Source organism: Ischnura elegans, chromosome 6 (genome assembly GCF_921293095.1).
Source record: "Ischnura elegans chromosome 6, ioIscEleg1.1, whole genome shotgun sequence".
NCBI classification, from domain to species: domain Eukaryota; kingdom Metazoa; phylum Arthropoda; class Insecta; order Odonata; family Coenagrionidae; genus Ischnura; species Ischnura elegans.
The window spans coordinates 36,518,777-36,536,295 of NC_060251.1; the positions used below are offsets into that span (position 1 = coordinate 36,518,777).

Sequence of the window (17,519 nt, forward strand, 5' to 3'; positions counted from 1 at the left end):
CATAATTTTCTAAGAGCAAGATGGCATAAAATAATTAATAGTAGCGAGTGTAACTCTATGATAACCCTTTATTCTAGAAATAGATGAAATACAGACTTGGCTATTTCCAATATTGGCGAAATAAGTTACCCGACCATAATAATGGCAATAATTACTCTTAGCTGCAACTCATTAAGTTTTATGTTCATTTAAATAGATGAGATGATTCAAAACGAATTTTTAAAGAATTTATGGAACATACAATTACAAAATAGGGTGGTTTCCTATTATATTTTTATTGCCTAAATCGAAAGATTATTACTCCTGGAGTACGTATTTCACGCTTTTAGATTTTTAAATGACGATACCTATTTTTCGCGATTAAATGAAAAGTGAAAAATTTCTAGCGCGCGAAAACGCGACGCTTAAGTAGGAATGATGGGAAAAAGTCCGTGCGACGCATTTCTGGTTCCCCCTCCCGCCTTGTGAGGTGACCTTGATCGAGGCTCTGAGTGCTGATAGGACGCAGGATGCTAGCGGGTAGCTGAGTACCCTGCTGGCTGGTAGCGCTTGGCTTAAAAAAGGTTTATTAATGCCTTATCAAACGAAGAAAACTTTCCGACCTTAGCGAGTTTTAATAGGTGATTATTAAGACATGTTTCCCTGAGCTCTGTGCCTCATGCATGCATTGGTAACCTCAGACGATGTATTACTCCTATCCTCTCGTGTAGAAACTAGGTCCCTGTGACGTCACGTGGAGTGGAATCGCATGGGCGCCAATCTGGCCTTTTTCAAATGAGGATAAAATTTGACCCTTGCCATTCGTCTAAACCGGTATATCAAAAACCAAATAATTTGTGTATTATGAATACAGTAATAGTAGGTAACGAATCGCAATCAATGCCTTTCGTTTTCTTTGATGTAGGAAACTACCCTATTCTGGTTCACATCAGAATTTTAATAAGTCAGAGCCCTATGATAAATAAAGAATAATTTTTAAGCAGAATTGATAATGGGCAGCAATTGTAGCATGAAAAAGTCTTTCTTGAAGGATTATATCTATGAATAAGGGAATGACAAATATAAATACATGGCTCACAATGAAAATGAAACTATTTATCTTAAATTAAAGAATGATTTAAAAGGGCTTGAATAAATAGAATCTTGACAGTCTTGTTATCAAGCAATTCATAAATTCCAGCATTTTGATACTTCTGGTGTATAAAAAGCAGAATAATTTCATTCACATTATTAAAAAGAAATTATAATATTGATTAGTTCTCTTAACTAAGAATTTTATTATTTCTAACTCTTACACTTAATCAACTGGGAAACTATTTTTCACATTACAAATGTGTACGTCACAATTGTGACTGTGAATTTAAATAAGGTCAGATGCTTTTCTCCACATTTCATTATTTGTAAACATTGATAAGGTTGTGAACATCGAATGATGTTTTAAGAATCTCGGAAAACATTTATTTCGATTCATCGCGCACTTAAAGACGAATAAAAACGGGAAAAATTACAAATGACAGTTTTCTGCGCTAATTGGTGAGGGAAATCGTCTCGGTATTACGGCATACGGATTTTTCTACATATGCTATACACATCCAGTTTTTGCTATCAGTAATGATTTTTTGCGAATGTATCCGTGAAAATTCAATCAATCATATGCATGAATTGCCATGAGGTAAAATTCCCCTGGACCGGGAAACGAACCACGGAGTTTAGGCTTTCGGGGCCACGACGCACGTGCAGACTACTACCCTATCCAGATTCCTGATGATGGCAATTTTTTTCTCATGGACATTCATGTATTTTTCACCGCCTTTCACGAGGCAGGCTCTGAAATATTACTCAATTAATCATCATTCCAAAAGAAAAAATAAATAAACAAGAAACGTAACAGAAGTAATAATATTTGGAAAATTATTAAGTCTTCAAATTTTTCATAAAATTTATTTTGGCGGATGAATAATTCCACTAATACATTAATACTATTTGTGTATGAGAACAAATATTTAAATAAAAATTATTGAAAACAGTCGGAGGCTATGAAAGTTGCTAGCAGGGCCTACAAGGAGCATAAAAGTTTACGTTCAAATGTTACCCATCAAATTAAATTCAACATTTTTCAAGCTCGCCTAAGAGCATTCATTCATTCGCACAGCGTTCATCATACAGCGCGCACACCGTCACGATATCATAATAGTGCAGATAAACCCGGAAACATCGACGCACGCGCTATTACTTCCTGCTATCACTGAAAGGGTGAAGATCACAGACACCCTTGGCATTCTTGGTGCGCAAACGAGATATGACCCAACTTTAACGATCTCCTCAGAATATCAATGCAGCAACGATCTCAATAGGCTCATTCACGACAGGCTAGAAAAAATACTAGACAAGTGTCGGCAAAAAATATCTTCCTGTGATCTTGGAATAGAATTCCATTTAAACCAATGCATTCATTCACTCTGAGCATATGTGATAAGAAATATGAGAAGATCCATCAGTAGGAATCAATGTTCTTTAATGCGAATTTTTAATTATGGCGAAACGTTTTTTGAATTTTTTACCGAGTTCCATCTTTACACGGCTGGCCATGAAAGGGACGGATTTTTTAAGCACCTCAGTTGGAAAGTTGAATATTTTTTCATCGTATCACTTCAACAGCATCACCTTCTGTGAACGAACTATAGTATAACTCGTCACTACGTTTCTGTAAGAATCATACGCTGCACGATACTGGAAGTTTACTTCCTGTTTTGTCTGTAAGGGAAGCGTTTTATTATTCTCATCCTTAAAGATATACTTTTCCAATACACAGGTGAGATGCATGACGATAGGTTAGAGACTTTTTGAGATAGGAAGGACAAATACATGAAACATGAATAATAAAAACTAGCATCATAAATTTTCACTCAATTTCATTTTAAGCTAACCGATTAAGATCTTAACAACACATCATCATAAATAATTCTTTTCAAATGATATTAGTCATTTTATTCTCCACCCAAGAAAAAATATTTTCGAGATACGAAAATTCTTGGACGTGGAGCGTTCCGCACTATTATCCACAATGCAAAACAATAATTAGGTGCCGGACAAAATTTGCTTATGCGCCTTCCAGCTCAATTTCGGCCAAGATTTCTATGCTATTAGAAGGAGATGCGAGATATGTTTTTGAATTCTTCCCGACAGAAATCTATTGACTTTGACCCAAGCAATAATCTTGACGTACCGTGTCACTCATAGTCCGATATTGATTTTCAATGTGGTAGTCTCCGAGCTGCAAACTGTATGCGTGCACTCAATGTTTTCTAATTGATTTATGGCATAGAAATGCGGGGGCTCGTCGATAAACCCGAGGGAAGATAAACTGCAATATTCAATTGCCCGAAAGTTACGACAGCCACTCCGTAAAATGATGCGAAGCCTCCATTCAAGGCCATTATCAGTAACTTATAGACGTGATTGAATTGACTAAGCGTTTAATCTTGAGGTCAATATGAGAGGGTCACTTCATACTGAATTGACTTTGCTTCCATAAAAGAGCGAGTAAGGAATGGATCGCGAAATGAGGTAGTCCTTGATGAAAGAACACAAATCGTAATTTCCACACTTTTTAACTCAAAGACCGACCATGGTTTCAACACATTTTGTAATTTTCAAGGTGATTTTAATGGTGAAATTTTGCAAACTGTGAAATTCTCACCTTTCGTAATATTTTTTCTAACTAAATTGCTTTTTTTTTATTAACTTTGACGTAGTATTTAAGAAGAGCCAGAATAGATTCAAAAATCTATTTCTGGGCATGCAGTTGCTTAAAATTTTCCGGGGGAGGGTTCCCAAGTTTTCCGGAAAGGAGGGAAGTTTAGTTAGTATCACCAATGGCGGTTGTTGAGTTTTGGAATTAAAAATTGTGGAAATTACCATTTGTGTTCTTTTATCACGGATATATCGAACTTCCACAAAATCAAGCCAGAAACGATTTTATACGTTAGGTAGATCTTACCACCATTGAAAAATGTAACAGTTTTTTCATTCAAAAGGAATACGAAAACCTAGGGCGCTCTGAGGTGATTGGGGGCCCTCGGCTGAGGCTCATGATAGGACCTTCCTTCCCGGAAAACTGGGGTCCCCCCCTTGGAAATTTTTAAGCAATTGCATGCCCAGGAATGGATTTTGACGCTATTCCGGCTCTTAAATACTAGATCAAAGTTTATATAAAAATAGTAATTTCGTGAGAAAAAATATCATGAAAAGTGAGGATTTCACAATATGTAAAAAATAATGTATTATGGTTCTGTTTTCTATTCGTTGAATTTGCTCCATTAAACTGCACTGAAATCTCTAAAAAAAATAATCTTTTCGAATAACCCTTTCGAAAAGTATTAGAACCTCTTTTATTATGTGACACCTTTATTTAATTTATTTTTTATGACATTTTTTACTGAGTATGTTTTAAATAAAGCAAATAACGAAAACGTAGGATTTTATGATAGCAAAAAAAAAACGTTGGGTCAAGTAATCTGATTCTTCATTAATAATTACACCTTTCATACACGCTTCACGATAGACGCGAGCGTTGTGGGCCCTCGGCGATGGCCAACCAGCTGACCTGGCCAGACCGCCCATGTCAAAAATACAAAATTGAACCAAGAAAATTGCCCATTCAGCCATTTCAAGACGGACCTTCGAGTATGGGGATATATTGCTACTTTATAGAAATGCTTGCGTATTTAAAACAGTATAATGTATTACGCGGTGGAACAAAGATTTACTGCCTTATATTCTGAACCCGATATCGTTGAAATATTATAGCAAATCCTTATAGTTTAGTAACCCAAAATAAAAAAAAACCTTTATGGAAAATGATTAATGTAAAACGAAATAAAAACAGAAATGCATTATTTATGTACTATTTCGATTGACATAATAGATGTTTAAGCTAAATTTTTAAGGATTTCCTTTATTTTTTGTCGCTATGAGAAAAATGTACGTATGAAGTAGTTTGCTATAAAAGTTGCAACTCTAAAGAGTAGCAACTTTGATAAAAAAAATTGATAAAATTCCTTTCTCACAGAAAAGTAACGGTGCATCTTAAAGGTACGTTGATATCAAATACATTTAATGGCGTCTTTTGGAAGACATAAACATCTTTTCAAGCCAAAATCTTGTTCTCCTATCTAAATTTAGCATCATTCCTAATTGTCACAAGAGAACTCCATTATTCCAAAAAATTGAAATCATTCGTGTATTAATTTTCAGTGGTAACACGCAATTCTTGTGCGGGTCGAAATTCTCAGTGGTTCTAATTCTTTTAAACGTGCGCTCTCAAAGAAGTACATGCATGCATTTAAAGCTGAAACTCGGAACGTTTAACTTAATTCATCCATGTGTCGTATGAGACTTCGGCATTAGAATTTGCGCCAATTCATACTTCAACTGTTTTTTTTTCGCCTTTAAAGTCATGCATCTGCCGCTTATGACATCATTTTAATAAGATGTGACTTTAGACGATATTATTTATTTTGAAATCATGCATTTAAGGAGACATTACAATTTTCTTATCATTCCGTCACGCGAACTTTCCTGTAAGTTCACTCTTTTCTGTCCATTAGTACAGAGTGCGCGGAACTTTCATGTGTGCTTCAGTGAGCACTGGGGTTCATCGTTTTGCCGCTATTTTCTCGGAGCAAATTAAAGAATTGGATAAACATACCAAATCCTATCGACATAAGAAGACGTGATTTTTCTTTTAAAGCAATGTACATCAGAATTAATTCCCCAAGCTTCCGAAAATTTGACAAATAATAAGAAAAATGCCATTTTTTTTCAACCATATAAGGCGACATCTGTTCAGACGAAATTAGCATGAAAGCCTTGATTGCTAGTTTATGCCTTATTTGCTTTATTTTAGTGAACTCCGAGTCATCAAGAACAAATAAGAATAAAAAATCAAAGACAGTTGTAAATTCTCACTCATGGAATAAATTTTTCCAAAAATGCCAGACTCACCGTCATTAGGATATTCCAGGGAAAGCGACTACGAACACCAAAAAGACAAATCGGTATGCATATATAGAGGTAGCGGTAAATTACTAGCATCGGTATGCTAGTAATTCCCTAGCCATTGTCGTATAATACATCGTATTGCTCCTATTATTTCTAATTTCCAGTGGTGTAACTAGAAATAATAGGCTAGCTAGAAATAACTGGCTGTAGCCAATGGTGTAACTAGAAATATGCTCTGGGGATAATGGGAGCCTATGGGAACGATCCCCCAGGTAACGGGGAAGAAGTTTTGAAAAATGACTTGCCTGAAAATACATTTTACATCATTTTGGCACTTAAAATTAGGGTGTCACTCCTAATTCCGCGGGAAATCATCACAACAGGGAAAACATTAGTTACTACAAAATTTTTACCGCCCTAACTTTAATCAGATGCAGTAATTATGTCAAAATTAAGCAAATACTTTTAAACAATCTTTTTTCTCTGAGGATTTGGGGGGGGCAGGGGTTCTATCCCCCTGACACCTCCCCATGGTAACGCCATTGTACCTAGCAATGCTTTACCAAATTTCATACAACTATGCACCTATTTCATACAACTATTTTCTCTGCTTCCCTGTCCAAGTTATTGTTTATCATGATTTCTTCTGCAGTATAATTAAAAACTGAACACTATCCACTAATTTATACTGAATGTTCTAAATGAATCTAATTCCAATGAAATTTATGATATTATTGCAATTATTATCCTCATAATTGTATGCAACAGGCAATCGGAAACAATATTTACATTTTATTCTCAACTTCTGGTTTGAAATACCCGATGAAAGAGATTTATCCTGCCCATACCGCAATGATAACGGTAATAAATTTTAGAGTAGGTTTAAAGAGGCATAAGAGTTGGTTATTTACGCCATAGCGGATCATAAAACATAAGAAAACACGAAAATAACCCAAAATTAATAAGCCAGCAATGATGTATCCCATTAATTTCCCATGACTGGGTCTTACTTATGTCTTAAGCGCGATAAACAAGGCTAGAAGTGAGCGTTGTCAATTTTAAGGCATAGTGCGTAGCTCTACGTCAAATTAACTTTCTCGCAAAATATCGTTGACATTATTTCACACGCCTCATCTCGGTCGAAAGAACACCGGTGGCATGTAATTGAAACCATATCTTGATGAGACGAAGGCTTCGGGCGCCGACCAAGTTCAACGGATCCTTCATGAATGAATCTCTTGTGTGGATTTGGAAGGTTTACTTCCACTTGCTGGAGCTAAAAATCGTCGATTTCATCTTCGCATTTAATTACTCGCATGAAGGCACACTTCCCTAGAGGGAAATGTCTGTCTCTAGTCCACTCCACATCAGGGGAAGGATATTTTTTCCGCGGCCATGTTTTGCGCAAGAAAGTTCTTAAGGTCAAAGCCCGTGATATCTCCATCAACATGGAGATGCATCAATTTCTTTCCTTTTACTTGCAACCGCTTCCATGAAAGTCTTTTGAGTTTCAAATAATCGCGGATATAATCATTAAGATGTCCGCAATCACTACACTTGCCGTAGAAATGACATACACAATGAAAATTGACCCAACAATAACGGTCTGGTTGACAGAGTTGCGCACATAGAGGCAGCGTACAAGTAACTGACATACCGGTAAAGATTATATGAGTGGGTGCGAAGCCAAGGGGTACAAGTGATTTCTTTTTTTACTCAGAGTTAGGTACAGGAACTAGCTACAGAAAACAAACGAGATCAATTAGATACTTAGTAGTGAATTTGAATTCCCACTCGATGCCAGCACAAAACAGATACTCACTCGTATCCCTTGGCAACCAAGTTATTGAGTATTTCTTCCTGAGATTTCTTCATATATTTATTAACTTTACTTAACTCTGTTGAGAAAAAAATCACTTGTGCCCCTCGGCGTCTCATCCCCTCATATCTTAGGTAATTTTTACTGTTTACCGTTACATTTGTCCAAAATGTACCGATTACTTGCAATCTACTAATTGCCATCTATCAGTAATCGTTACTATTTCCATACCTATGGAACAACGTGGCGGGAAACTATACCATTACTACCTTATCGGCAAATTATAAGTAAAAACCCATTCATTATTTGCTTGTACTTAATGAAAAGTGCGTAAATTGCAGTTTATAAGTTTTATACAACAGACTATAGTGTACAGACCTCTTTGGATAATATTAACCTAAAGTAAATGATATAATTTGAAATTATCCATAATTTAGGACTTAATTAGAACATTAGCAAATATCCAAATATTAGCAATGAGACAATCTTTGTGAGTAAACATATGCGGGTACATAGATGATGATTTGCCATTCCTCATATGAATTTTCGATCATAAGTAATAATGATTGCATCTTATCTTCAAGGCACACCATGAATATTGCACCTTCTATTTAAAAAAAGGAGAAGGGCTTTACCATTCAAATTCATGTAGGAGGCGCGGCTTCACCATCTGATATATTAAAAACGTATTTTGTTTATCCATATGAATGATTAACAAATTCACTTCTTAAAGTAAAAAAAATATAATGAAATTGTAGCCATTTAAGAAAACACAAAAATGTGGCCATTCGAGCAAGCTTGGGGAAAATAGTCAAATTTCAACGATTTGGACAATATCGAGCTGGAATGTTGAATTTTTTATTTTTCAGTGACATATCATTATTATCAATAATTTGTGAGAATTAAAAAAAGGAATGAGAATGATCTGTCAATGGGTACGTCTATGGTACGGAATGTGAAGAGGGCGGGAGGGAACTGAAGAAGTAGTTTCTTGGGATAAGCGGAATCTCTTGGACCTGCATGGATTTTTATCATTCCAGATAAAATTGATCTAGACCGATTTAAGTATGTGTAAAGGAGTCAAACCTCAATTTAGGAGGTGAGAAGCCAAGGGGTACGAGTGATTTGCTTTCCGAAACAGAGTTAGGTTCAGAAATAAGGTAAAGAAAACAAACGAGATCAACTAGATATTTAGTAGTGCATTTGAGTTACCACTCGATGTACGCACCAAATAGAAACTCACTGGTATCCCTTGGCCACCAAGTTTTTAATTATTTTTCCATCAATTTCAGTATCTTACTCTGTTAAGAAACAACACTTATAACCCTTAGGTCCTCACCCCCTCAATTGAGGAAACCAATTCACAATCTGATTTGACCCTGCATTCATTTTTCTAAAGTTTCCTTTCGTGAATGTCACGGAAAATTTTAAATTATATTTTCCTAAAAACGATATGCCTACAGGATGAAGGAGGTATAAATTTAATCAAAACTAGACGCTTTGACGTAGCGGAAGGGCTTCTTTGTGACAATAAAATTTAGGCTTAGCGACTTCCACGAAATTTAATCATTAAGAACGACCGGCTTACGCCGTTAGGGCATCTTCGATCGTGCATAACAATTTGGTACGGGGAAGAGACTGAGCTGAGATCTATTTTATTAGCATTATATTTCAGCCACAATGACGCCACGACGTGGAGGGAGGGGTCGCAAGCTCCTATTTAACCTCAGTTTTCGGTTGCGGAATAGGGATGACATCTCACGCTTAGGGATTGCAGCCGCTTACGTGTTTATCCATGACTAGCCGGCCACCCGGCGTTGCTCGGGAAGGATAGTATTCAGAGAAGGAGGAATTTAGAACTTGGAATTCACGTTCATATAAGCCTCTCAAGGGAAAGTATGAAAGAACGTAAGAGGAAACAAGGGCGTACTCAGCGGGGGGTGGGGGCAAGAGGGGTCAGCTGCCCCCTAAAAGCGAAAATAAAATTGGTTCAAAACGATGGTTTTGAACAAATTTTCTTTTAAAGAAAAATGAAATTAGTCTACGTCATGGAAATTAAATAAAATCATTATTTTTTCCAAGCAAATAATTTTATAAACTAATAAAGCGCTGTCATAATTTACTTAAAATTTTGGTTTCATTAACCTTTTCTGTGATACAAATTGAACGACCACGGCTTGCCCCCCCCCCCACCTAGTTTTGATCCTCGGTACGCCCTTGAGAGGAAACACGATTTGTCGGAATGCTCGGTTAAAAGGACAGCGAGGTTATTCGTGTGCCATTTTCCCGTGATCGGTGAAGTTGCCAGAAAAGGCAGTGTTGGAACCAGGGATGGCAGACAGAAACTAAACGAAAGTCAAAACCAGTAAAATTTCAATAGTTTCGTTCCAGGGAGCGAAATGTAGAAACGAAGCGAAATGGATTTCAACCCGGGGAGCTAAACTTAGGGTCGAAACGAAATCGGAGTCAAAACTACTTCGGGTCGAAACTACACTAAACTTATAGCACGAAGCGAAACGCAGATAATGTTTCGAACCGGAGGGACCACGTGCTTCACCACCGAATAGTTTAGATTCGACCCACACGCACTGAGTACGAAGTATGGTTGAATGAAGTAGAGGTTCGGCCTACCGCCATTAGATGCAAGGGGCACTCATATTTTTACCACAAACAGGAGAACAGTGAACGCAAACCGGTCATTCGATTTTTAAGCTCAATTTTTTAACCTCTCGACACGAATGTCAAACTTAATGGGTTGAAACTATTCTATCTTATCCCACTCCACTCAAATTTTGGGATCGAAACTTAACTATGAGCAGCGGAGTTTCGATCAATTTAGTTTCGTTCCTGGGAGTAGAGTTTCGTCCCGGGTCGAAATAAACTCATTGGTGATTTTAATTTCGTGCAGGAGCATGGTATGCTATGTGCATAATTGCTAACTTTGTACGTATTTTATATGTACTAACTTTGGCCGCAATCCATGTAGCCGTATGAAAATGCATAGCAGACCGACAAACAGACGCCCTTTTTTATGTATATAAGATAAAGGGAATAGATTGAGAGGTCGTATTACTTTCACTCGACCGATTGCACTTACCTAATGCAGCGTATTTGAAACTTATGCTGAAATATTGAAATATTTACGGAAATTTGAGTGTAGCCTAGGGTGGATCGGATGAATAGATTTTTTTCAAGGAAACTTGGCCCACAGAAAAAAAAGGTAATGGAATTGATCAAAAATGAATCCAACAAGAATGTGAGACCTCTCTACGTGAACCCCAGACCCTCGCTCATCAGCACTTTTAGGGATAGGGTCACAAATCGACAAATGTAATATTTCATTGTCATTTTATAAAATTGAGTAAATCATTGTCTTTATCAGGCTATATTATTTTCAGAGAAAATAATCAAATACACATTTTGTTTTAGCAATTGGTTGAAAATAAAATAAGCTCGTGTTAAAGACTGATTTTTTTGCTAATGAAATTTATTTCCTATTAATTTATTATTTAAGACAGGCAGATAAATGTAAAATTTCCCCCTCAAAATGCACGAAATATTTGCTCTAAAGGGCGGAAACTCGGCAAAATGTATATGGAATAAGCGTGAAATATTAAATTCGTCGATATGTTACCCTCCCCTCCATGGCCAAAAGACCGATGAGCGAGGGACAGGGGTTCTCCTAGAGGTCTTAACTTTTTTTTTCGCTTTATTTTCGATCAGTGCCACATTTTTTTTTTCAAAGGGTCAGGTTTCCTTGAAAAAAAATTTATTTTTCCAATCCGCCTTAGTGCAGACCCATGTCATTGAATAACTTTACTTCAAACGTGAAAATGTTATCCCACGGATATTACAGGTAAATTATGACAAGCGTATACTCTAAATATATTGATGTATATTCAGGCCCATGTTGGGTCGCCGGAACACCGGGACGTATCCAGGTGCGCCCTCCAGCGTGGAAATCACAAGCGAAACTGATAAATTTTACAGTCAGAATACCAACATTGAGCAGTTCAATTGATTTCAATGATGTCTCATTTAACAGCATAATTAATACCGTCTTGATTGAACAGAACAATAATTTAAATTAATATAATTATTGTGGATCATTTCGGTAGTCCTCCCCCTGCATAGTGCTGGCGCCCTGTGGCCGTGGCTGTCTACCGCCCAAAGAAGGGGTCCACCACGGGTCTGGATGCTTTTCATTACAAGGTAGTAGAGTTTGTCTCAAACAAATAATTTGCTAGAAAATCGAAAAACAAAGGTCGGACGAGCCAAAAACGATGTTTCCTCTTAATTTATACTCTGTAAGCGGATAAAAATGTTTAGAAATAGAGAGTGTTTCTGAAGTATTTTTCGAATGTCCCCAACGTTTTATTCTGACCAAATTTTTCTCGATACCAATTTGTTTTTTTGGATCAAAGGTGGATTCCTTGCCAGATACTCCTGGATTCGCAGGTTCAAGCCCCACATGAGAATTGTTTTCACCACTTTTGGCATGGGCATGCGTAAATTTCTGCTCGCCTTATCCTTAGAAAATAAAAAAAACCAGGATACATCTACTATGCTTTCTGGGGTAAAAAACGGACTGATAGTATCGTCTAATGAACAAAAAGAAATAAGAAAAATAAATATTTAACTGGCAACACCCATCCACCTCTGCTCATTGTAGGTGGTGGCTCTATTTGTAAATTTTATATAATAATATCCCTTCCACTTTCGCAAAGTCTACAAAGTATGTATACAATAAATGGGAAAAGTACAGTGAAATATGGGTTTCCCGTAGGTTAACCTGAATTCGGTTTACGATCAAATGTTCGTTTTAAGCAGCGGCTGGTGCAGATGTATGTACTTTTTTATATTTAAATCTACATACTACCCCGCAAGCCTCCTAAAAGGTATGTGGCAGGGGGTGTTAGGTCACCAGCCGTTTACAAATGGAAAAAATGTACTCAAACAAAATTACAACTAGCATTTATTAAAGTCCTTTATGATTCCGGGGGAAAAACTAACTCCAATACATATCCGTTTGGCAAAATATCTCTCTTGATTTATCGCTTCTCGCAGACCTGCGGCTCTAATATTATGTTCTCCGTGTCGCTCTTAAAGATATCTATTCTCATTTGCTCAATCAATCTAAGCCTAGTGCGCAGCCTTAAGCGGCTCCCAGCCTAATTCGCTTAATATCTGGGTAACATACCTAATAGCTGTAAAAACAATTTGAGCATTAAGAAAAACATAGTGTGCTGTACAAGAGTGAAATCAAGAAAAAAATAAGAATAACATATTTCAATTATGCAAACGCAAAACAAATCATGAAAATCATATGCAGTCATTTCAAGGAACGACTGTCTGCGATGGCCAAACGATGCATTTGGCAAGGACGCAGAGGCCCTCCTGCCGGGTGGATTTCCGCAGTGTCCACGGATAACAAACACACTGGTCAAGCGAAACGCTCGCATGATCGATTAGCTACTGGTTGCAGACAGCGTGGTCGTCGTTTCCCCGGTTAAAAAAGGCGCTGGATGCATTTCATTATCTTCCGAAGTTTCATCCTCTTTTCCGAAATTTAGAATCAAGGAAAATAACTGTAGCATACACAGAAATAGGGTTTTCGATTTGAAAACAGAAGGTGTTATCGTATGTTAACGCGACCTGATGCTGTACCTTTAAGTTCTCTAGTGCGTACATCTAACACGTAACTCAGAAAAAATATATAGATACCGTGTGCATACTTCTTTTTATAGATATTCAATGCAATTTTAAAACAAAACGAAGATTAATTACTAATAAATCATGGAACACACAATTTAATTTTAAGTAAGATATAATGCGTGCATTAGGATCATTAAAATGCCCTGAGGAAAATGAACGAAAAATACCTTATACCCCTGTGGTACTCGGATCAATTTTTCCGTTAGCGACGCCAATGGGGACTTTTAAAACACATTTAAATGCGCGGTGGTTTACAACACATTTAGAGGCCGACTTGAGGATCTTCATTTGTAATATTCGCGAGCATGCCTTAGTAATCCAGATTTCCCAAAATGTTTTATTTTAAATCACTCAAAAAAAAACAATTTATATCGTGCAGAGTAGTCATGCAAATTTCACATTCGTAAAAGCTTTGCACGTGAGTTGTCAATGAAAAGTTTCCAATAGTGCTCATTGAAGCTTTCTTTGCGGAACTGCAGCCTGCCGGCCTCAATGGACAGTTTCGGTGAACAATGCATGGGGAAGGGGAGATTTTATCTCACACGGCTGGCAGGGGAAGTGAAATTCCGGCAAAAAGGGACTCTGTCAAGGTCGGTAATTAACCCCAGAGCTATGCCGGTGTTGTGCCGCGCAGCCAACGGTTTCGTTCTACGATACGACTGCTGATGAGTTCCCACCTCATCTTCTATAGATATATTAAAGGATATCTACTTGTCTGTCCGCTATGCGTTTCTATACGGCAGCTGGGATGCGACCAAAGTTAGTAAGTAGGTCCATCTCATGCTCTCAAAACCCGTAGAACTAATTTAGGTTTTGTGTGACGCGTCCCTCGCATAGTTATCTCATTACCATTTTTACGTCACGTCATACAACTTCTGTAGTTGGACACCCTGCCGGGTAGGCACACCTCTTAACTCGATCAAAGGGAAATATAAATTAGTCTCAATTTTAACTCAAATTATAACTTATACATATAATTTATAAATACAGTGGAACTTGGATAATTCGAACATCAAAGGACCAGTTAAAATCTTCGAACTATCCAAAAATTCGAATTAAAGAAGTCCTTAAAGTAATAGCTATTTCAATGCTTTATTTTATAAAAATAATCATTGTTATCGTAGACTGCAACTGAAAAAAATACAAGAGAAATTTTCTGTATAAACAATAATTTGTAGAGTATTTTACGATAAATATTATTACATTTCATAACATTAATATTACTTGATAAAAAAATAAAAATTACTTATGAATGTCTTTGTTATGAGCTAAAAGTGTGTAATTCAATATATCCTGAAAAATGCCTATTTGTTTTTAAATTTACCGTATGGGGTCAAAAAAGACCCCAGGTGGATTTCACGTAAGTTTTGAGCAGGTTGAGGCCGAGGGTTAATATGTCCAAAACAATAAAATTCATATTTCCAATGAGAATTCTTTATTTAATCGACACTCTTGAAATATAAATACTTTGATTAACGACTATAATAAGATTAAAGCAACCTTAAAACAGGAATATTTATTCCAACAAGCTACGAAGTTGGTTTGAAGGGGCGCGGCGGGCGGGAGGGGAAGGGCGAGGCATCAGAATCTACGCTGGCACGCATTTTGTCTAACACAAACCTTTTGACAATAGCGTTAGTAAAGCATATTTTCCGATGGCTTCACAATTATTTCGAGTCGCAGATTATAATTCATATCTTAATTTGACTCACCAAAAATTAGAATTATCCAAAATAAAATTCGAATTATTCACAATAGTTTTTAGCATTGTTTGAATACAAAATGCTAGGGACCAAAAGAAATATTCGAATTGAAGAAGTTCGATCCATGTTCCACTGTATATAACTTATAAATAAACATATATAATATAATAATAAATTTAATAAGAGTTATATAACATTATGATAGTATTCTACCGATTAAGAGTGTAGATTTCTGTGGAGTACTAAAGAAGGAATCTGGGAGCCTCCCTTTCCTTCCAGCACTGCGCTCTTTTAAGCACTGTATGGCCTACTCCCTTTCAATCAGTCTAAAAATCCTATTCTCTTCCTTCCCCTCCCTCGTTTACCTAACATTCTACCCTCTAACACCGTTTATAATTTATATATAAATTATGATTCAAATACTACTACACTTACCTACTAATCCTCATGGTGCAAACCTCTTTTCTGGGGTATTAGTTCACAAGACATTTTGGCATACACACGGACAGACAATGCTGTGTAGAGGGGTATAAGCTGATTCCGAGCGCGTTATCTTTGAATAGTTTGTTTTTCCGTTGTTTTGTGTTCAGCTTGCCTAAAAATTCTTCGATGTGACCATGAATTGCAAGTTCCAATTGTCTCACTTCTCTGGGTACTATCTATCCTGAGCAACACCGGATGGCCTACTAGTAGGAAATATATACAAAGAGTGCGCATGACGGCTGCGCTAAAACTAATATCGAGGTCATAAATAAAAAAAAATCGAGGTCAACATTGAAACCCCTAATTCCGTATCATTATGGAAAATTCAAACAACAAGGAAGGTGAATATTGATGAAAGCAACTCCTTCGAGCGTCTCTTCATTGGAATACTGCATATTGAATTTAATTAAACTTTGAGGATCTCTCCATCTTCCGGGTTTTCGCCGCGTTGGGTGTTAGACGTTGACGAGAGTTTCGCCTGGATGCCACCAGGCGTCTTCAGATCGAAGTGCATGTGTCGGCATTTTGACTGCGTTCGATTGGCCGGTTTCCGGAACAGTCGCTGGAGTCAGAGAACAAGAGCGGAGGGCTAGTGCGATTACCTTACGGCAATAATTTTTTCCGTAGCGCGAGAGTTTGAAATATGTAAAATCGGCTCATGAAGCAGTAAAGATATTTCAGCGAGTCGTAGGTAAATCCAAAAATGTATTATAATAAAGGTAAGAAGTATTCTACTCTGCTATTTATATTTATTACGCCTGTGTAACTAGATTAACTGTAACTATGGTACTTATAAGTAAATAGTAATCTAATACGCATAATCTAAAATAATCTAATAATTTAACATTCGTTAAATTATTAGATTATTCTAGATTATCCAATCATCGGGTCATCCTTCCGCCATTTTGATATACATCGGAGACCTAATTTACTTCACCAGGAGAAATCGTCCAGATAGCCTATGACCTGATTTATGGGACTCAGAAATTTATGGAGCGTTCCTCCAACCCATTTAAGGTAATTGCAATGGTTTATGAGACTCATAACTTTATCTAATAGATATCTGTTGTTCCTGCAACCGGACATTAGAGATCGTCCAGTCCCAAAGAGAAGGTATTTGCAGGCTCGTCTTTAAGGATGAGTTGGTGAAGATATCCCATCCACCGCGTCATTTATCGCGTGCAAATGTCTTGAGACGGTGCCAAATCTTTTAACCGCCTCCGCAGCTGGGAGTGTTGACTAGATGAGATACGGGAGAGATTTCATCTCATCGTCTTGTACAGCGATTGACCTCGACGAGGTCGGCAAGATACACGCATATTTTCCACTTTCAAAAGCTATTTATTTCAACAGGTCGATTATACCCCCTCAGGGTCAGAGAATAGCCAATGTAGTACCAACTTGAGTGAAGAGAAAAGCTGCTTCTTTCAACTACAAAACACAAGGAGGAATTCTTATGATTCCAAAATTTTATTCCCAACTTAGAATGAAAAGATTTCACTGAATAAAGTAATTGAAATAACTCTAAAATTAACCCATTAAATTAGTATATTGGCCGAAGTGACTATCAGTACAGTAAAATTATTACCCAAAAATTTATTTCAGCATATTATTACGTTTTTCAAATCCATTTTTCTACAAATAAGAACTTTCATATTTTTAATATGAGATAGAGTCAAATGTTCAGCAGTGTCTTTCTTATATTTCCTTCACATTTTAATATGAAAGATTAAGTTTTAAACGAGAGTCACCGCAGAAATTGTTCGCGAGAGAGATATTAGTCCTGTAAAGAGAGG

At 36.9% G+C, this 17,519-nt stretch overlaps 1 protein-coding gene across 1 annotated transcript in view; it reads right to left on the minus strand.

Annotated features, from left to right (window-relative positions):
- Positions 1 to 17,519, minus strand: part of LOC124160383 — a 71,229-nt gene that overhangs the window by 15,823 nt on the left and 37,887 nt on the right. The gene's annotated exons all lie outside the window — the stretch shown is intronic.